Source organism: Sinohyriopsis cumingii, chromosome 8 (assembly GCF_028554795.1).
Source record: "Sinohyriopsis cumingii isolate HCF-2022 chromosome 8, ASM2855479v2, whole genome shotgun sequence".
Classification (NCBI taxonomy): domain Eukaryota; kingdom Metazoa; phylum Mollusca; class Bivalvia; order Unionida; family Unionidae; genus Sinohyriopsis; species Sinohyriopsis cumingii.
Window position 1 is genome coordinate 5,830,226 of NC_142968.1, and position 22,612 is coordinate 5,852,837.

Genomic DNA, 22,612 nt, shown 5'->3' on the forward strand with positions numbered 1-22,612 from the left:
AGGGACGTATCCACGGACATATCAACGAAAATATCCACGGACATATACACGGACGTATATACTGAAGTATCTACTTACGCATCCACCTACCGACAAACATTCTGAGGGCTGAAAAGAGGCGAGACAGTAGGGAGGTCGGTAAAAGAAAAAACCGAAAAGTACTAGAGGAACTACCATAGTGAAGTTAGAGTGGACTGGAATAAGCAGGTTATGAAGTTCTTCAAGGCAATGACTTCGATCGTTCACTCGATTATATGATGAACTAATTCTATCATTTAAAACAGATCGGCTATTTACATAAACACTTCTGTGTTTTAAATTCGGTGTAAGATTTATTCCAAAAAGAAGTATATCATCCTAATGTAATTTATTATCCAAGTTGTTTATGCAATTGATTAAATTTTTGTTTCTCCATGTACGGGGCTCGTGTCATTCTGTTCTACATATCTGCTCAGATCTCTATTTATTCAGTCTATAAGGTTCACACTTTATGTGTATTTTCACCCTCTATAAAACGATATCCAAATAAAGCGGACACCTTGTAAGACGGTACAACCTCATAATACCACACCACCAGTAGCAACACCTACATACAACGTTCAATTTCTTCTCTAAGTGGAATCTGTAATACAGGTTACTTTTCTTCTTTCATGGAATTTCGTTCGTATTTTGGCTCAATTAATTTATGTCAATATACAAATATATATTCTTGATTTCATAGCATAAACTTAACATTTCTGAATTTGTTTCATCCACATTCAACTGTTTTTATCTTACCTTAGAATTTATATGAAGCAGTTCGTGTTTCTTAGTGAAAAACAATATGGAAAATTCAAGGATAATGAAATAGTCCATGTATCACATATTTTACCATATGAATGAGGGGTATAAGTTCAAATAAAACCATTGTAATGTTCCCCGACTTCTTGATAATTTTAAAAATTATTTACTACAATACATTAATCAATTTCATAAATCAAAGTATCCTTATTACTGTTCACGTTATGTAACATTAAAGAACTATTAAACAAATTACTTTAAGTTTCACATAGTCTTTAACACTTATAGACATGGAGTGTTACTGATTACCGTCTGGATATTTCTCGCAACAGTGTAGATCTTTTCGTCGTGTGTTATTGTATTTAGGCCAACATATCAACGAACCTTACAAACATACATCAACAAAAGCCGTCACCTAGTGTATAATTCAGACTTCACACACACACACACACACACACACACACTCACACACACACACACACACACACACACACACATATATATATATATATATATATATATATATATATATATATATATATATATATATATATATATATATATATATATATATATATATATATATATATATATATATATATAGATTGATAGATATACAAACGCACAGACAGAGAGTCAGAGATATATAAAAGAATTTATTGATGCATAATTTGGTATTTGTTTGTACCTTGCTATGCCAAATGTCATTAACTCCTTCCTATGCCAAATGTTGTATAAATTTGCCCTAAATAAGACGCCCCGCTATTTCTGCGCGTAATTTAATTTTCCAGGTGAAATATGAACAAAATCTTTGAACTACATTACGAAGTTCAACCGGACTCTTGAAGAGATTCAATTTAATTCGTGTGTTTGTTGTAATTTTGTTGAATATAGCAGTGGTTGTGTCCAAAAATATTTTTATTTTACTGAAGTAACCATGCTGATCTAAAATACGAAAAGAGAAAAACGAAAAATATATTTTAACGTTTGAGAAATTAAAAAGTTATCATGAATTTGTACCGGTGCCAAATCCGTTGGTAACTCGAAAACAACAGCTCTGGAAAGGTAAGAAATTTTATGAAGTTTTTGAAGTTCTAAAAGGTTGAGGTTCATGGCCACTATGTCAGAAATTCAAAACGCAGAACCGGGTGGGGATTGGAGTCGCTGCTTTACCATACAACCTATAGAGAATACATTTATTTGTGTACCCATCTTGCTCTGACTACAGGACTAATTCAAACGTAATGTGACACTGTTTATTATATAGACGTTTTATACATACAATTGGAGAAGACAGATGGCATTAATGAACAGTTAACATATTTTAGTTCGATGGAAAGCTGCTGTAAATATGCAATATTCATGCTGGACAAACACAGAATGATTAGTCAAAGAAGCTAATGAAGTATGCATGCACCTGAAACTTGTTTATTTGTCGACAAGGCCCTCCTAATTTATTCCTGTCGACATTTGATATCTGTTGCACGACATACGTGTGGATAGATCGATATTGCTTTGTTGAGAGTTCTTTGGTCTTAATAAACAACGAGTACTTTTAGCGTCCTTGTCGCTTTATAACCGTCGTTACATTACTCTAGCTGAAATAGTCCGTTATTTACAGTGCAGACAGTGGGATTTGTTCAAAAGACAGCCACCAAAAAAAAAAAATAGATAACGAAAACCTTGTTAGACGGTTTCGTACATGAACGAGAATGTATCAGATTATTGAATTCTCATGAAACCTACATGCACACATACGCACACACACCTGCCCCCATCCATCCGTCCGTCCGTCCAGGCACGCACGCACACCCACCCACATCTACCTATCCATCCATCCATCCATTCATCCATAAATACATATATACATGCATACATACATGCAGACATTCATGCAAACATACATACATACATACATACATACATACATACATACATACATAAGAACCGGACGGTAAGTCTTCGTCCAAATACATGCAACAAATAAGGTCGTTCATAGCGACATCTCTATCACTCTATCACAATGCAGAGTTTTCCCAAATGAGATATGCATTATTTCCATTTCAATGGAGCTTAATGTATGATAATGAATATATATTTTGCCACTAAGAATAGTTATAATTCGAGGCATTTTAAATTAAGTTTCAGTTTGAAACAGAAACTTTTATCAGTTTATAATAAATATAGATATATATGCATAAGCAAACTTGCTTTTCAGCGAGTCCGTTTTATCCGTCAATATTTTGCATTGGTGCAGTTTGAATATTTTGAAAGCCTCCTTTCTGTGCTGCTTGCAAATGAATTGCAGCGAGAATTGACTGGATGGTCCTATTGATTTATTCGTACATACATGGTACACGATACAAAAACATTATATAGCAACCTTTTTCATAATACATTATTAGTAGTCCAAATAACCGTGTGCAAGTGTCAAGCAGAAAGCAAATTTAAAACACCTTATTAAATGTTACGGTACGAAATGTCGAGAAGGATATTATAGTATTCTTTTTCAGAAGAAACACACTGGTTATTCTGTAACCATCACCAAACTAAATCTTCGACTTCGACTTCGCAATTTTCTTTTTGTTATCAATCGCAATTATCTTTTTGTTGTCAATGTTCTGGGCTTTTAAAAGTTTCTTGCACATTGCAATATTGATGTAATTGCGGATGAGATTTCTCATATATGTCTTCATGCTTAAGCGAGCGAATCGTTCAGGTACAAACACAAACCCTCCCCCCCACCTCCCCCCAAAAAAAACATTTAAAAAAAATGCAGTGTTAAATAAAGCTGACTTTTCAATTTGGTTGAATCTTCCTAGACAACAAAAGAACGAACTGACGACAAGGTAGCTGTAGCTTATAATTTGTTTAAAATGAAAAACTTACTGAGATTTATTGTAATGGTTTAAGAAGTCGTAATTAACTGAATCTACCTGATCTCATTCATTTGAAATCTCTCTCTCTCTCTCTCTCTCTCTCTCTCTCTCTCTCTCTCTCTCTATATATATATATATATATATATATATATATATATATATATATATATATATATATATATATATATACATACATATATATATATATATATATATATATATATATATATATATATATATATATATATATATATATATATATATATATATATATATATATATATATATATATATATATATATATATCCTGTAAAGTGTTTGGATGATTCCATAGAATTAGCCAGCTAGACGAAGCATGGAGTATATGTTTCATGATTCATCAAGTGTTTATTAATTTCACCTTTCAAAGATAGGTAAGAATGGTTTATTCCAAAAGACATTTAAATGATATCTATTGTGCAATACTATCGCCGAGGACAATTATTTGGGAACCCCATTCGATTATTTGGGAATCCCATTCAGTTACTGAGGAATTCCATTCAATTATTTTGGATCCCATTTGATTATTCAAGTCTACTTTCTCATCCAGTGTCTGCTAGTTTCAAATTTCATAGGTAGGTACGAATGGTATATTCCAGTTGTGTTTATAAGTAATATTCATTATGGATACGTATTGGCTTGAAAAGGTTATATTTATCTATCCGTTTTGGAAACAAATTATATGACAACAAATACCTCTGCAATGCAGAGTTTACAAGTAGGAAACGCAACAAAAGCTTCCGTTTGGGCGTTTTGAAATTGCTCTGTTTCAAAGTTTGTGACAAAAGTAGACCAAGGACCTTAGTGTAACGACTGTTCCTCTCATTTTTCTTGCAAGAAACGTAGCGCAGTTGAACCTTGGGATCTTAATTGATTTGGCATGTGTGTGTGTGTGTGTGTGTGTGTGTGTGTGTGTGTGTGTGTGTGTGTTAGGTTCTTCAATACTTGTCAGGCAAATAATTCCTCATCTGCTAACTTAATGAAGAAATCCATTTCAGTCCAATTAAGTCGCTTTCTAAATCTTGCGTAAAACAATTCGTAAAGGAAAAAAGTACTCTCATCAAATAAAGTTAAAACATACTCTGGAGATCATATATTTGTGTCAGGTAATATCATTTATAAATTTATGATCACGTATCTTGCATAAAGCTCTCATGCCGTACCTGCTGGTTAGACGGTAGTTTGAAAATAATTTATTGCACACTCAAATACTCTCTTTTCAAAACTGGTGAAATGTATACAACTGTCTAATTTTAATTCGAAATATAATAATAACGGTCTTGCTATTTATGTATTTATTTTATACAAATATTCTCTTAAACACTGGAACACTTTTTTATTTATGAAACCTCAGTTTCAGTGGATTAATATTCTAAATAATTGTATATGTCAAGATTCATGTTCTTTGTATGGTTGTTCATGTCTTGGGTGTATTATTATCTTCTGTTACTCATGCATGTTTTCGAACTCGAAGTATGAGCGTCAATCAACACGATGGTACAGAAAGAGATCCCCCTTTTGTTTTGATTTAAAAGTTTATATATATATACTTTATACTTTCAATGAGGGGGTCCCGAGTGGCCGAGTGGTCTAAAGCGCTCTCTGTTACGGATCACTGCCATCTCACCTCTGTCTGCGTGGGTTCGAGTCTCGGATTCGGCCAATGTGGGTATGTGAGAAAGCTTGCCATTATCGTCTCGAGGGTCGGTGATTCTTTCCGGGGATTTCCCAGGTTCTTCCTCCACCATTAATACTGGCCGCCATGTATAGCCTCACGTGTGCTGAAAACTGGCGTTAAACTCTACAACAACAACAACAACAGCTTTCAATGAGTTGTTCAGCATTCAATAAATATTTACATATCTCCTTCCCATGAGCAGAATATGTAATGCTGATATTCTTTGTATTTCCATGACACAAAGTATAAGTCAATTCCAAAGCATCGTTCTTTACGGCTGTATAAACACGCTTGCGTTGGCGTGTATTTAATTTTATTCACATGACCGCTCCAGTATAGTTAAAAATCCCCAAAACACACATATACATAATTGTGTTCAGTCTTTGAAACTCTTAGCTCAGTCTTTTCAACTTGAAGAAAAAATTATCCAAATATCAGTCTTATAGGAACAATTTGTTCTTTAAAATGGACTATATAGGAAAGAACTCCATTAATCCTCGTGAACCTCAAGCTGTCTCAGTGTTACGAGTCAGAATGACCAACAAAATGTATATACAGTATTACGATAGTATATTTAGCTTTGAACGATCCGAATCCCGACGTAGCGCTTGCAAATATTTCCACCTAACTGCAATTTATTTTGGTTTTATAGTGTACGTAAAACATGATACACATTGCAACATCGCTGACAAGTCATATGGAATATCATCCATACAAACTCACTCATTGCTGTAATTAGTTTTAGGAGGTCATTACTTGATAGTGAATGTTATATTATAAATTAATGCGAGTGGAATATATTATCGGTAAGATATACGCAGCCTAAGTTACTATACAGAGGCCTTGCTGTTGGATGGTTGTAAGCATGCATTGGGGAGGGGTCAAGACACGTGATATCTGTTCTGCGTAAATTGGTGGCGGAAAATGGTACAGAATTTATTGTTTGATTATTTAATTTAAAAGCACGGGAAAATATTAGCTTAATGTTCATCGTGTTAAGATAAATATACACAAAAAAGCAACAGCAACCATGTACCGCCTTTTGTGATACCATGTATGTTCAGTAGTTTGTCGTCACAACATGACAGTGAGGACGTGCAAGACAACGCAACAGAGATACGACGGTTAGTCCGTGCGTAAATGTTCTGAGCAGGCGGAAATAGCGGGCACATTAAATTCAATTGTTATATGATGCAACAAAATGCCGCCTTTCGATGACTGATGTTTTTTGTTTTTTTTTTTCTTCTCCTGGTGCCATGGCACAGTACCTGACACATTTGGCTAAAAGGTTAGGCTTGTAAACAAACGCCAAGATAAGATTTTTTGATGAGAGTCAAAAGAGTGGTGTCCACACTATTCCTCCAGACCTACGGAAACGTAGGACGATTTTGACAAGAGTAGCCATTTGTCAATGCAAATAAGTTCTTTTAATGAGTAAATAGCATTTTTAAACTTCTTTTTATTGCGCGTAGAAACTTGGATATCTTAATATTTTTCATCTCCCAAAACATTGATTGTATCCCTAAATTAGAAGACTTCAAGTTCCGTACAGAGACTGGCAGCATGCACTGGACTGAGTTTACGGCTACATACACAACGCAGTGGTGTACATGTATTACAGGATTGTAATATGAAATCGGAATTTCAAATCTTTCAAAACGTCAAGTTCTAACTCTCCGCCACGCACATTTGATTTTCAAAAGGTCTGCATTTCATATCGACAACATAAACTATATATACTTTTGATTAGAATATAAAAGATTTTGAAACAGGTTTTTCGATAACGTTTCATTTCACCTATTTGTCAACTGAAAACGGAATAAACAGCCCCTTGCAAAAGCAATTTATCATGATTCAGCAATTGAAACCAAACGTGTGCCCTGAAATGTAAGTGAATGACACAAGAAAATTCGAGCATATTCAGTATAATTCAAGAACAATGTATTTTTATATTAATCCTAGAATTCACATATCTGCTGAAATATGAAAAATGCAATGGACATTCCTCCAGGTAGGTCAGTTGCTTTAGATGGACATTCCTTCAGGTAGGTCAGTTGCTAAGGAGACTAAATAATTGTCTCGCAAAACCTCACAAAAATTCATCGAACATGACCATGATTTGGCTACTTGCAAAAACGTGAAAATTGATAAACCTGTTACCTACGGTATATTGCTAGGAAACGGAAAACCAATAAATAACTATACAGAAATAGTTTTCGTCAACGGCATACGTTCCGGAGTAATGTTAAGTCCCAAATACTCAGTCCCAAATACTCAGATCTCACCGCGAACAAGACTTAATGGCGCATGCTGTTCGCGTGTTAGAAATTCAAGATGGTACAAAACTTAAATCCGATGCGTTAAGAAGAAAAGCATTCGTAAGAAAGCACAACACATTCTTCAGTTCATTGTTCATTTGAATATATATTCAGTATCTGCATCAACAAATAACAAATAACGTTTTAGTAATGTGCAAGGAATATTTCCGGAAGCGTTTGGACCGTGCACTTAGGTTTCAGCCTACCAGTGCAATAAAAACATAATGGACCTTTTAGTCCTAAGTAACGGATATCTGCAAACATAGTTGTTTTAAGTGTGAAGTTATTGGTTGTAAACTGTTATTTTCTATTTTATCTCGATCGTTGTGTAAAGTTTGAAAAAAAGATTTAAAAAAATAAAATTTGCCAATATATTTCACTTGATACGAAAGCTATAATAATATGTGGTGCGTTAGTGAAGCTGGGACAAGTAATATGTCGGAGGCCACGACCACCCCCACCCCAAAAAAGAAAGGAATATGTGCGGATATATGTCTAGAGTACAAATTATCAGTAAATGGAAGCATTGTTATTTACATTTGTATTTGCGTGTGTATTTGTATGAAAAATGCCTGCAAAGACAAAAATAAGACATCTATATAAGCATCTTGGTGTAAACTGTAGCAAACATTGGTAATGCGTGCAAGTTCTGTTGATCAAAAGCGGTTACAAAAGAGAATCAATTTCGATCGTTTAGGAGAAAACATTAATTTTGTAATAAACATTACCTTGTCTTCGTTGAGACAGGTTACAAGTGTGTGTGATTAGGATTTTTAACGTAGTTTTAACAATTGTTCTGTCATATCGCTAAGATGTCTGCAATGTGGCAATTTATAGTGATGTCTAGCTCAGGGGCATTATGCCCCAGACATATAGCATGATGTCCCACCCAGTCACATTATCCTGACACCAGGTCGACAAGTCCAAACGCTAACCTCTTAATGCTGAGCGCCTACCAAGGCACCTGTTAGTACCATTTTTGTAAGTCTTTGGTATGATTCAGCCGGGGTTCGAACCCACGACCTCCCATTAACCTCCCTCTGACGCTCTAACCAATAGCCCACCTGAACGGTTGATTTAGTCATAAGTTTTGATCGATATATCTATCATTTCGTATGTTGACATATGGTACTTACAACAAAATTGCTTGAGGATCGATGTACATACGATGCTTCTTCGAGTGAAAGACTTTTCCCTCATTATTAGAGTACACAAACTAAGTTTGTTAGATTGCATAACTGTTCGTGTACATAAATGTTCGTGTTGATACATGTTCGTGTAGATAAATGTTCGTGTATATAACTGTTCGTGTACATAACTGTTCGTGTAGATACATGATCGTGTAGATAACTGTTCGTGTACATAATTGTTCGTATAGATACATGATCGTGCATATAAATGTTCGTGTACATAAATGTTCGTAGCTCACATTTTCAATTGAAATAAAGGATGACGATATTAACCTTTTAATTGTTGTTGTTGTTGTTGCTGTAGGGTTTAACGCCATTTTTCAGCACACGATAGGCTATACATGGCGGCCAGTATCAATGGTGGAGGAAGAACCCGGAAAAGCTCGGAAAGAACCACCGACCCACGAGAAGCTACTGGCAAGCTTGCTCACGTACCCACGTTGGCTGAATCCGAGACTCGAACGAGCGCAGACAGAGGTGAGATGGCAATGATCCGTAACGGAGAGCGCTTTAGACCACTCGGGCACTCGGGGCCCCAACCTTTTAAATGGAAAACTTGCTAACATAAAACAGTCATGTACAAGGTCCAAATGATTAAATGTTTTAACATTCACGTATAGAAATACGAAAAAAAGCCTAAACATGTTATGGTTTGGGGCCAGAATGTCATGGTCAGAAAGTGTAAAAGGGTACAAGCTTCCCTAGGGGAACTTGAACCTGGCCAAAATGTCTGGTAACCAGTCATTTGCGCTGTCTCTCATTAACTACATGTGTTACTGTGCAGTACAACACCAAAACCAAACACTCTGGTACAATATACGGAGAAAAACACTCTTAATTCCTTCTTCTAATCGGAAATTTAGCTACTTCATGAAGCATTGAGTAAATCAGGTCCTCTGTCTTACGCATTCATAATTATAATAATAACAACTGACTTGATGTACTCACATACTTTAAGGAGAGTTATTCTTTGAAATATTCCAGTAATTATACTCCTGGAATTCTTTCGAAAGTTTGAACATCCGTTCCATTTTTTTTATTCTTCCATTTATTTATACGAATCCAAACTAAATTAGATAAGCCTTTTCTCCAAAGTGCATATATATATAATCAATTAGGCATTTGCCCTGTTCAAGTTGTGCATATATGCACTGAACTGAAAGCTGAATTGCAAACCAGATCGAATATTTGCCTATTTAGTACGAGCTGTCATACAAGAAATAACCATCATGGTGGGACTAAATCGACATGTTCAGCTTTTGCGAAATTATAAATTATTGCAGATTAGAATGACGTTGCATTCAGTGTGTGACGTGAGGATTTTGGAAACGGGACTCAATCTCTTGAGATTGTAAATATACACGGTGTACATTTGATTGCACTGGTTATTGATCGAGATTACTTTACTTCTGCAAAACACAGCAGGTTGTGTGTCGGCTATAAGTTGTCTGATATCGACTCTCGGACAAGATGGTTAGGCGTAGAACGCTATGACTTGTAACACTCGAGTTCATTATGGGTAGCTGTGCGCATCTGAAAACGCCACATTTGCCTTTCCGCCAGCTTTTTTAAATAAGTAATTTATTTATTTATTGTTTTATTGTTATATGTTTTGATAATACATCATTATTATGAGAATAAAACTTTGAAGTGTTCATTGGCTGTGTTGATACATGATCGACAGAGAGCCATATTCATGTTTCGAATGGGCTAATAAATATAATCAAATTTATGTGAATGGGTTAATAAATATAATCAAATTTATCCGAATGGGTTAGTAAATATAATCGACTTTTTCCGAACGGGCTAATAAATATAATCAACTTTACCCGAATGGGCTAATAAATATAATCAAGTTTTCCCGAATGGGGTAATAGATATAATCAACTTTACTCGAATGGGCTAATAGATATAATCAACTTTATTCGAATGGGCTGATAAACATAATCAATTTTATCCGAATGGGCTAATAGATATAATCAAATTTTTAAAATGATGTAACCGCATACTTCCGCGATATTACTCCTTACTAAAACAATTTTGATACTTAGAGGTCATGCGGAATAGGATTAACAAACGCTTACATTTTCATTATAAATGAGGTTCAAGCCAACAGAAAGAATATCGAAATTATATTTCATTTCGGAAAATATGTTCCCCTTTCTATATGTGCTGTCACAATTTTGGATTTCGTTTGTCCTTTTCATTCTTATCATCTAAACTAAATTTTAGCAAACTAACAATTATGTAGTCTGTACAAAGTTACAAATATATAAAATGAATACAAATATATCAAATGAATAAATATATAAACCGTCTCAAGAAGAAGCTAGTGCCTACAATACTAGGTTGTATATCTAACTCCGGGATTAAATCAACATACGAATGAATCTGATATCTCTTTTTACAAAGTTTTGCCGGAAAATCGCATTGCCAGTCTGCCTTGTGACCAATTAATAAAGATGAATTAGGACGAATATTTGGCTTGGTTACGGTGACAATTCTTGCGTTAGTTTTATGGTACTTATATCGTAAAAGATACAACACCAACCAGACAGGAAATGAATGTAATCACGTGAACAGGAATAAATGTGGTAACATCCGCCGTTTAGAATTGTTTCCTGGGGATTTGATCTTAAATACACTCACCGGAGCGCCGTATCCTCATATGGAAATTAAACTATTTCAAAAATCAAAGAACCGTGTTCAGTGACAGATGGTAACGTACTGTTGTCACAAACTTTACTTTTCGTCTTCTTTGTCTGTAAATGCATCATAAATTTAAACGTGGTAATGAACATCCCGAGCCGCCTATAATATTGCACCAAATGGTCAGCAGATTTAGACTTCATTATCCAAGTGATTATGTGCCAAATAATGAAAATGGTTTTTGAAAGAAAACTGTCGAAGAAGTTTGAAAGCATTCGTAATAAACACATTTGAACTAAGAAAGAAAACGTCTTGATACCAGTCGTAGTGTACACTAAGAACTCCCTGATTTTACAGAATATTTGATGGCACAATAGTTGCCTTTTGCCATTTTGAGGACACTGTCATTTTCAGTATTAGGTATAATAATGACAATAATAATAATAATAATAATAATAATAATGAGTACTTTGTATAGCGCCTAATCTTCAGAAGCTCTAAGCGCTTTACAACATTAGACAACACCTATAAGATAAAAAACGTATATAATGATATGATTACAAACATAAACACCATGAAATTAGAAAACATAAAAAAACATGCTGAAAATATTTAAGGTAGGAAACATTATTAGGTCTTTAAGTTTGTTCTTGCAGTCGAAATAAGTGAGTTTTGAGAGTACACTTGAATGGGATCACTGTGTCTTTGTGTCTAAGTTCAATGGGCAGTTCATTCTACGTTGCTGGGCCCTGGTATGCAAAAGAACGCTGTTCATATGACTTTGTTTTCATAGTGGGAATAATGAGTATATGATAGTCAGAAGAGGAGCGTAAGTATCTTGCTGGTGTGTACACATGGGTGAGGTCGGATATGTATGTTGGACAAGAGTCCGTCAGTGAAACGTACATCTCAAGCATATTTTGGTAACTTTATGGAAATTAAATAGTGGAAATATCGTTTATGATGAAACTGTGTTGCAGGATTCATAGGTAGGCAAGGAAAAGAGACTCGAGAGATTAAAATTCAGAACTGTTAAATACCTTTGCAAAATTGAGTCTACATAGATAGAGTTTGACATTTATGGTGTTTTTGGGGGGTGTACAGATAATTAAAATTTAACAAATGTTTGAGAGTGTAGATAATAACCAATAATACGAATTCACACACCAATACTTATAGTAGGAATATTCCAATAAGACAGTACTTATATATCGTTTTTAAAATAAAGTCCACTATGCACAAATAAATTATCAAGGCTTGAAAGAATTATACTGAATCATTGCATGAATTTGCATGGGCTCAAAGTACATCTTTTTTTTTTGCATAGTGAATACTACATCAATATAGTAAAAATAAATATATCTTGTACTGTATTTTAATGTATATGACCTAATTTTTGTTACAATGGTTCTTCTGAATGATACAAAAAGGTAACGAAGCGTATGTATACAAACTTATTGTGAAGAGACCTGTGCAAACCTTCAAAAGGCAAAGGAATAAATTTCCACAAAATGAGAAATCCTGCTCTTTGGAATAAACAAAATTCGCACATGTTCGTTACATTAAATATCTAATTATTACCGTACAGGCGATACGATGACAAGAGCTATTCAACAAAAACATCAAAGTGAAGAGGTGTGGCCCTCAACTTAATGAAACCAAGACGTTTTAGGTGAAAGCAATTGTTAATTTTTTTAGATACCTAATTCATTTGAATTTCATCATGTAGTCCTTTTCTCAATAACCATTATATTTAGGGAATAATGTGAAAAGAGCCAATTAAGTATAGGAAAACATTGTTTGAAACATGTCATTCACAATCATTATATAGAATATTTATCCAAAAACCTATGGGGCTGCATGGATGCAGATAAAGTAGTATTATATTATACAGTAACGATTTTACACACACACACACACACACACACAGATATATATATATATATATATATATATATATATATATATATATATATATATATATATATATATATATATATATATATATATATATATATATAATTCTTATGTTCCAAATTAGTTCTTGGCGGACAACAATCACACTAGCCATCATAAGGGTTTGAAACATAACAAATAGTTGTCACGGAATTATGTGCACAAGCTTGCATTAGTATTGGATTGTCTACTATCTTCACTAGCTAATGTATATAGTTTACTGTGGAACGCGTAGAAAAACTTCCTTATAGTCTGACATCAGCATAGAATTTACCTAATTGGTGTCAGAATTATATGCGTAATTGTAAGACTGAGTTCATTTGCATACACATTCTAGTAAATATTTTATTTATAACCGGTCTTCACTGATTGTTAGGTAAATGAATTGTAGAGACTAAGAACCGTTCTAGTGCCACTGAGAACAAGCAAATATCACAAGTTTCGTAAATTGCTTTCAATGGAAACGGAGGAATAAATATTGAATAAAAAGTTTTAATTGCAACCGAGAACTGATACAAAAATGAAATAATAAATAAAAAATACTAGTGCGGCCGAATTCCAAAAGTTGTGGAAACAATGGAATTAATCTGGTATAACAGTAAAGGAATTAAACGGAACAATTGAGAGAGAGAGAGAGAGAGAGAGAGAGAGAGTACCACTCGTAATTCAATTTATTAAATTTTAAAAAAGTCTTTGTTTTGTTTACTTATCACAAGCGAAGTAATTCATCAAAGAATGATACGTTGGTTTTGTTCAACACAAAATATATGTGATTTAAATGATGATGTGCAAGCGACATGTAAAATGCAGCACGCAAAACTAGTGTATCATTCAAATGTTTTCTTCTAGGTTGTTTTCGTACCATATTTAGGTTTGAATATAATGGTGTTGCTTACACAGATCTGCACACAATATTATCGTCACATCCGGTAAATGTTCTATTCCATTCCCACGGGAAACCCTCGAGTTTGAGTCAAACAACCTGTCACTGATACCTATTATTTCTGTTTAAACAAATGTTGAAATAGGATTAAATGTTAAAAATTTCTTTGTTTTTTTGTTTGTTAAAACAAGCGGCAGACTTGTGGCTATTAGCATTTCATTTAAACGGTCCGACATACTATTGTATTACAATACTATCATTTTGGTTTAGATGGATCATTTTGTGTAGATAAGCTATGATAATGGTACAACAAAATAAAACCCGTTAAAATAATAAAACTCGTTTTAAGACATGTACAACTTTATTTTTATATTTGTTTAGTTAAAGTAATTGAAAAGTACGTTAGTGTGATATTAATTACATTAATTAACGATTTTAATTACACGTTCATTCTTCATCTGTTGATATGTCATCTCTTAGTCATACAAATACAATAAAGTATTTTAATACAAAGTATTGTAATTCACATTTACAGTTGTTCTCCTCTATAATGAATTAATTTTTGAAAGTTCATCTACCTGAAAATCTTTACAAATTAAGTTTCATACAAGCCTATTATATATTCCCCTTAAATCGCAATAATTTCACCGAAACTGGTGCTTTATTATGGTTTTACAGCAACAAATCAGCATGCGATCCCTCTTTGTATCAGTACAGGCACTAGCTGTTTCATTTTCCGTGTTGGATATCCCAATATGTAAAAATAGAAATTGGTCCTACCTCGGAAAGTCCGAATCTGATATAATGACATCGTTTGTGATTAAGATTTCTAACTTTAACAATTTTAGCCATTTTAGCCATATCGCTACGATGTCTGTAGTGTGACAATATGTAGTGATGTTTGGCACTGGGACACTATGCCGCACACACGTAGCTTGAGGTCCAACCCAGTCACATTATCTAGACACCAGGCCGACTAGTCCTTACATTAACCTGTGAATCCTGAGAGCCAAGAGATGCAGCTGCTATTACCATTTTTCGAAATCTCATACGACTCGGCCAGAGTTAGAATCAGTAACATTCAGCAGCCGAGGTGGACGCCCTAATCACTTAGATCAGCAGAGCGGTCTATAATGACCCTATTGTTTTTAAAATGTCGGCATTTAGTCTTCATATAAAATGTCCGTCGTTATCTGCACCGTCATCTACTAGCCTTGATATACAATGTCGGTCGTTATCTGCAACGTCATCTACTAGCCTTGATATAAAAGGTAAATCTTTGCCTGCATGCTCATCTGCAACTCTTTGAAACTCTATCGTGATCTGGTTTAATTGGTCGGTTGTTTTTAACGCCATTTTAGCCCATGATAGGTTATATATGACCGTCAGTATATCTGGTGGAGGAAGGACTCAGGAAACCCAGAGAAGAAACACTTTCCGACGGGAAGCTACTGACAAACTTTCTCACATACCCACGTTGACCAAGACGAGATTTTACCCATGCGGACAGAGATGCCCTGCCAGTGATCTGTAATAGAGATGGCTTTAGACCACTTCGCCACCCTAAATCTACATTGTGATATACCTAGTTATTTACTAAGTTTGCTATGGAAAGTTTACTGTGATCTGCCTATTCAGGCGAAACAACTGTGTTTTCGATGAAATTCAATTACGACGGCCTAAGTGTTCAACTGTCAGGGTAAAATTATACACTTAACGTCCCTTATTCTTGAATTTGTTCAATACATTTTGAGTTGTCAGTATGAAATTTGTACATGCAATGTACGGTACATTCTGATTTTACCACTAACAAAAATACTGCAGAAGAATACATAACTGTTTACATGCAACAACTGGTGCAGGTTCATACCTACCGCTGACGCTTAGAGTACACATAGATTAACAACACATACATAGATAACGCAACAATTAATTACAACCCCATTTCTTATTCTGCCAAATGAAAACAGCTATCAGTTACTGTGCGCGCGCGCGCGCGCGCGCGCGAGAGAGAGAGAGAGAGAGAGAGAGAGAGAGAGAGAAACAAAGGAGAGAATTACACGTGAATTAAACTATTAAATATACGTCCGATACTTGTTTGGACAAGAAAAGTAAATTGCATCAATGAAGTGTAAGTAGACAGTATCCAAAAATTATATTTTAGTCAACAATAGCTAAACCTTTACCACAGAAAAACGAGCTTCATGCTAAAAAAATAGCCTTATTACTATGCTGCAACACAATTTATCATTGCAATGAATCTAACAACCGCTTTATGTCTGATAAAATAATTGCTACACTGCAACACACATGCAAGCTAGTATCAATTAAATGTAACTACGCTTGAAAATTATGCGAATTTTGACTATGGAATGATACAAAACAGCGTGACAAGAGACTCCTGGCAACATGGAAGGCAGCATTTGATTGTGGGATCAACTACAGGCATTTAATGGATTAAAGCCCGTCAAGGACTTTGTCGTCTGCTGTTAAAGAATTTGTTAACTCAGTAATAATTTGGCCTCAGAGCGTTTTCAAAGTGTTCTTCCGCGTCTGCTCAACGCCGCGTAGATCGGCCTTCCACAAAGGAGACAGGTTGTCGGGATCGGTGTCTCGAATGAGGTATAGGCCGTTCATAACAGAACCCACCAGTTAAGCATTCTGACAGCAAGGATTCTCAGTACTACTAAGCAGTCCTGGTTTTATACACGGCGCAATTTCAGCCGCTTGTTTACCCTTTGGCCTCTTCATTATTGTCTGGGTAGGTCTTATCTTCTAGTCCAATATCCCTCTTCATTATTATCTCCCTTATTGTTTTTTCTCATCATCCCATCATCGTGATGAAGGAGATACTTAATGCTAATACATATCGTCGTCTTTCACCAATGCACAGCCACAACAGGAGGACATAACTCTGTCGTCTTGTAGATAACGCTCAGATGACTGATCATCATTGACACAAAGTTGCCGTCGAAATCTACGCTGTTCAATTACAGTCATTGCAGGGAACTATTAACTCGGGCTCGTATTTCCGGACGTTATATGAGATGGCAAATGTGGGGATATACCATTCGCACTAGCGCGCAATGCAGGAGTAAACAAGTTAGTGATTACTACACGAACGTGATATGAATACAGGACCATGTTTCTCTATTCTACGTGCTAATAATGTACTAATTTCCAATAATTAATCGTCAAGTATGAAAATTTCTGTTCTATAATAAATGTACCTAATAACTCTGAAGTGAGTAAATACAGACAAATAGGGTAGGCTCTCATCATCCAGTCCACCGAGATTGACCTGATAAAAACGTTCACTTTCGCTTTTGTCGTTATGTCCTGACCTGCCTAAACACATATATAAATCTTGACAATAAAACTTTACACAATAAAACATAACATAACATATCTAAAGACTTTGTCAATAATAATGCAACATACGTATACACATGTATGGGTTGCTCAGTTTCGTTCTGTATTTCCATATAGATATGAACAGGCATGACAAAGCAAGATTCATCGAGTTTGATAAGCTGGATTAGCGCTCTCGAAATTTACATAATCCAATGTCAAGACGGACGACTCAAACAACGAAAAATTACAAACATTCTTACGTAACTAGTAGCAATATTTGCCTATATGGCAACGCATGGGAATTAACGTTACGCAGTAGATCTACATTATATGGCACTCTGGCTTCATATGGCAATGATAATGTCAAAACATGTTGACAGTTTTAATATGGGGATGGCACTCTGGCTTAATAGAGGAATGGTAATGTCAAAACATGTTGACAGTTTTAATACGGGGATGGCACTCTGGACCCCTATGTGAATGGTACTGTTAACTACGAATATACATTTTTTAAATAGGGGTAATACTGTGCAATCTTACTTGATGGTCAATGTGAAAAATGTTTATAGCTTTTACAAACGTATACCAGTCAGGCTATATATAAAAATATAAGTTTAACTTGTGTAGTGTTTAAGGCCGTTCGCATGTTAAAATTTGTAGTGGTTTTAGAGGCTATCACACAACCGTTTGTTATACTAAGCAACCCTCTTCAGGTATCCTTGTGTCTCGACATCAATCCTATTCTACCTTCAATCACGGACAAAGGTCTAGCATGAAATTAAGTTAAATGTACATACAAATAGAACATTTCTGATATATTTTGAACACAGTGCTAAAATACCTATGGTATTTCTCTCTCTCTCTCTCTCTCTCTCTCTCTCTCTCTCTCTCTCTCTCTTATAACAAGGACGATTTTATTGCCTTGATGAGGTATATCTGGTAAGCGCTATTTTACGGGATGCACAGCTTAGTACACTATTTTACACATATTCGGGCTGAAACTCTGCGCCTTAAGAGAACGTTTAGGTATAAAATCTAAACGAAACCTAAACTAAAGCTCAAAAAATGGGTTCAATACTTCCAATACAAAGACAACATTGTCATATGAACTGCACACTTTTGAGAAGCGAAAGACAATATAAGTCGAAACATTATCCATGGAAAAATCCCAGAGCAAACAATTGCTTGTATTAGTCGCTTCTTACGCATTTGCAGTTTCATGATGTAGCGGATTTCTGGGGTAAACACAAAATATAACAACATCCCCTCTCATAACTATTTAAACAACCACACCCTTTTCATAAATCTATTTGAAATCTGAACAATTTACATTATGATACCAATGCATGTGTAGTTTCCTCGTAAGTTGCTTAACAGACTAAATGCTTGTGAGATCTTTGATTTGTGTAAAAGGATGCCTTATTTATGGACCAATCATACTGCTTGGTTTTGTGTCCATATCTGTTTCTAGTTTAACGAGTTGTTGAGACGATTGCAAAAAGAATCCTAAAGAGGCGCAAGCTGCCATTCCTTAACAAGTCAAAATATTTGACAGCCAATCAAGAACATTTTACATTGGGTCATTCCTTAACAAGTCAAAATATTTGACAGCCAATCATGAACATTTTACATTGGGTCATTCCTTAACAAGTCAAAATATTTGACAGCCAATCACGAACATTTTACATTGGGTCATTCCTTAACAAGTCAAAATATTTGACAGCCAATCAAGAACATTTTACATTGGGTCATTCCTTAACAAGTCAAAATATTTGACAGCCAATCACGAACATTTTACATTGGGTCATTCCTTAACAAGTCAAAATATTTGACAGCCAATCAAGAACATTTTACATTGGGTCATTCCTTAACAAGTCAAAATATTTGACAGCCAATCATGAACATTTTACATTGGGTCATTCCTTAACAAGTCAAAATATTTGACAGCCCTACAAGAAAAGAAAAAAGAAACGTCACACCCTGCCTTAGGGGATCACCTATAACTTGATATCCCATGCTCTATTTGTTATAATCTCTACTTTGAAATAATCTGTCATCTGTGGCTAGTTTGTAATAACAGATCGAATGTTCTACAAAATTGAAACATGCTTTTCCTGTATACGTATTAAAAACACACATATAAACAATTGTACCACTGTGGGAAGATAATCATCGTTAACAATTTTTAAACATCGCCAATAAACTGTATGTACAATTCATTAAAAGGATATTGTAACAAATAAAATAAAACGGTCTATTGACATATAATACTACATCAAAGATAAACCCCATTACATTTGGCATCACAATCAGAAATGTATTGAAGAGTTTTCATATATACTCATATATACTCAGTTTTGCTACCTTGCTTACTCGTCAAGACTTCCTCTTACTCTACAGAGAAACTTCAGCCGATACACATTGAATATGGTTTCAGTTGCCCTTTGAATACACAGTTATAGGAAATCTTCACAATCATTGGAATTTAGAGTCACAATATTGAAAAGTATACAGGTACTTATTTTATAATTGAATTCGTTTCTGTTTTATCAATCCACAATTCCAACTTCCTCATCCTATATTTCGTTTTGTTCGTGTTAGAGTTCAACTTTTAATGAATTGTTCATTTTTTCATCTGAACGTTTGACGTAGAAAGAACTTTTATGATAATTTTCTCCACCAACTTTTATGAAAATAGTTGTTTCATAAACTTCTAGTAATGCTGTATCCCATGACCAGAGAGAGAGAGAGAGAGAGAGAGAGAGAGAGAGAGAGAGGGAGCAGAAGAAGAAGAAGAAGTTCAAGCTCTCTTAAAAGAAATGGCACTCATGCGGGTGTAGATACGGCTACATCTGGGGAATATGGCAAGCGGAGGTACGGGATTCTGTAACGATACAGGCCCCTTTGAGATTCTGAACAACGGACTAATTTGTCTAACAAATCTCCTCAATCTTTTATACACAGTTTCTTAGGATGCAGCCAAATATTATCATACGTCTAGTTCTTGAGTTACCCCATAATCTCAAAGTGAGGCTTCACAGTTTCTTACAGACTACCGTCTGGGACTATATACACCATTAGACAGACAATTTTGCCACATCAGCTTATTTACCCACTCAGAGGGAATTTTTGGAATTCGTTAGTTAAGCGACCTACACAACTTACTGAGTGTAGTTTTTGCTGACTATACAATACAAGCGAAATGTAAAGTGGAAGATAACTTTGTCTTTTTGCTTATAAGGGCGCAATCTTTATTAAATAGTATATAATTCTAAACGTGAAATGAATTTAATCTCAATATATTTTAGTAGAAAATCACTATCGATATAATTTAATGAAAAATTACTTTTAATAAAATTTATAGAAAAATTCAATCTTATTACTTTTGCTAAAAAATTCTATCCTAATAGAAACACGATTCAGTAGGAATGCGTTCATAATACGTTCCACGGTAATGCGCACTTCACTACATATCCATATGTCTCTGAGAACAGGACTGCAATACGCAAAAAAACAAAATAAAAGGTGTGGTTAACCGATTATATAATATAATTATGTTGTATTTCATTATATAGTAAGATATTTCTCCAGCTTTATACAATAAAGTTCATAATACATGCGATCGTAACGAAGCATATACAAGATTTAGAAATAAATTGTAATATAACTTTACCGTTCCTTCCACAAATGTCCATTAAATATAGCAAGAACATGTCAATCAATTGTTTGAAAGTCATGACCCTGTAGGTAAGAATCAATGGCATGCGCTGACTTCATGTATATATGCACTGGTAATTGAATGCTGAGAAAGTGTAGATAGAGTTATATGGTGGGTATATCGATGACTTTCTAGTTATTACAGAGGCGTTTTGGCTGCATCGACAAGAGGACTGCATGATACATAGGTCAAGGTCGGCTTTGAAAAAACGTGAACTGCTCGGATATACAATAATGCAAAAAAAAAAAAAAAAAACAACAATTCGTGTAAATTTAAAATAAACTGTAACAAAATAAGCAGTAGTTGGCACTTGTTTAACCTCCTTGAGAAAGGGACTCCAAAGTAACGAAATAGAGCACATCCCACCAGCTCAGCATTTACTATTGAAAGCTTGACAACGTTCCAGAGTAGTTTAGTGCTACGGCAAAAGAGAAAACAAAAAGAAACTAGACGCCATGAGAAACGCGGATAACGACAACTTTGTATTCCTTATGTAAGACAGTTTACTCCAGAAAAAGGAGACAAACACCCCGTGCTCTCGTGATGATTTAAATAAATGAAAGAAAATTAGATGCAAAGCAAAGTGGATTGCTTATATTCCTTTCTAACTACCTTTTACGTAACTAAATCATTCATACGATACCACATTAATAGCGAAAGTACTCGTATGTTAACAAATACTCACTTGAGTAAGTTCCAGGAAGTAGAATGGTAACAAACATTTATCCAGATATTCGCCGCTAAAGCATATATCCTGTTGCATTTGTCGGATTAGATCATTGTTTCTGGAGGAATCTAAGGCTTCATCAACACGCTTATTTACCCTACTGTCTCCACACAGAACACTATTATCACTAGCGTTATCATCTTGATGACTTCTAAGAAAGCTTGCATTTTTGGAAAAACTATGTCCTCCACTCCCGCGTCAGCGCACACTAGTCGAGGGCAACCTTTCCGACCCTTAACCGCTTCTATGAAATAATATGAAATGCTACTTGCCATTCCTCCACCACTAATCTGTAAGCAAAATATATGTCGTCAAAATCAATCAGCTCATCTATTAAGGAATATTCTGTATAGTTTTAATTTATAATTAGAGACTATACGCCACGTGCCATTGGTCCAATGTCAAATGTACTTGCAACATCTCATACGGCGGTTAATCTGC

The 22,612-nt window shown here is 34.9% G+C and overlaps 1 long non-coding RNA gene across 2 annotated transcripts in view; it reads right to left on the reverse strand.

The window, feature by feature from the left end:
- LOC149792888 (uncharacterized) overlaps positions 1 to 22,393 on the reverse strand; it is a 277,792-nt gene extending 255,399 nt beyond the window's left edge. For both annotated transcript variants that reach the window (XR_016422661.1, XR_016422660.1), the window contains exon 1: positions 22,130 to 22,393. This is a non-coding gene — a long non-coding RNA (uncharacterized LOC149792888). The remainder of the gene's footprint in view (positions 1 to 22,129) is intronic.
- Between the last annotated feature and the right edge of the window lie 219 nt (positions 22,394 to 22,612).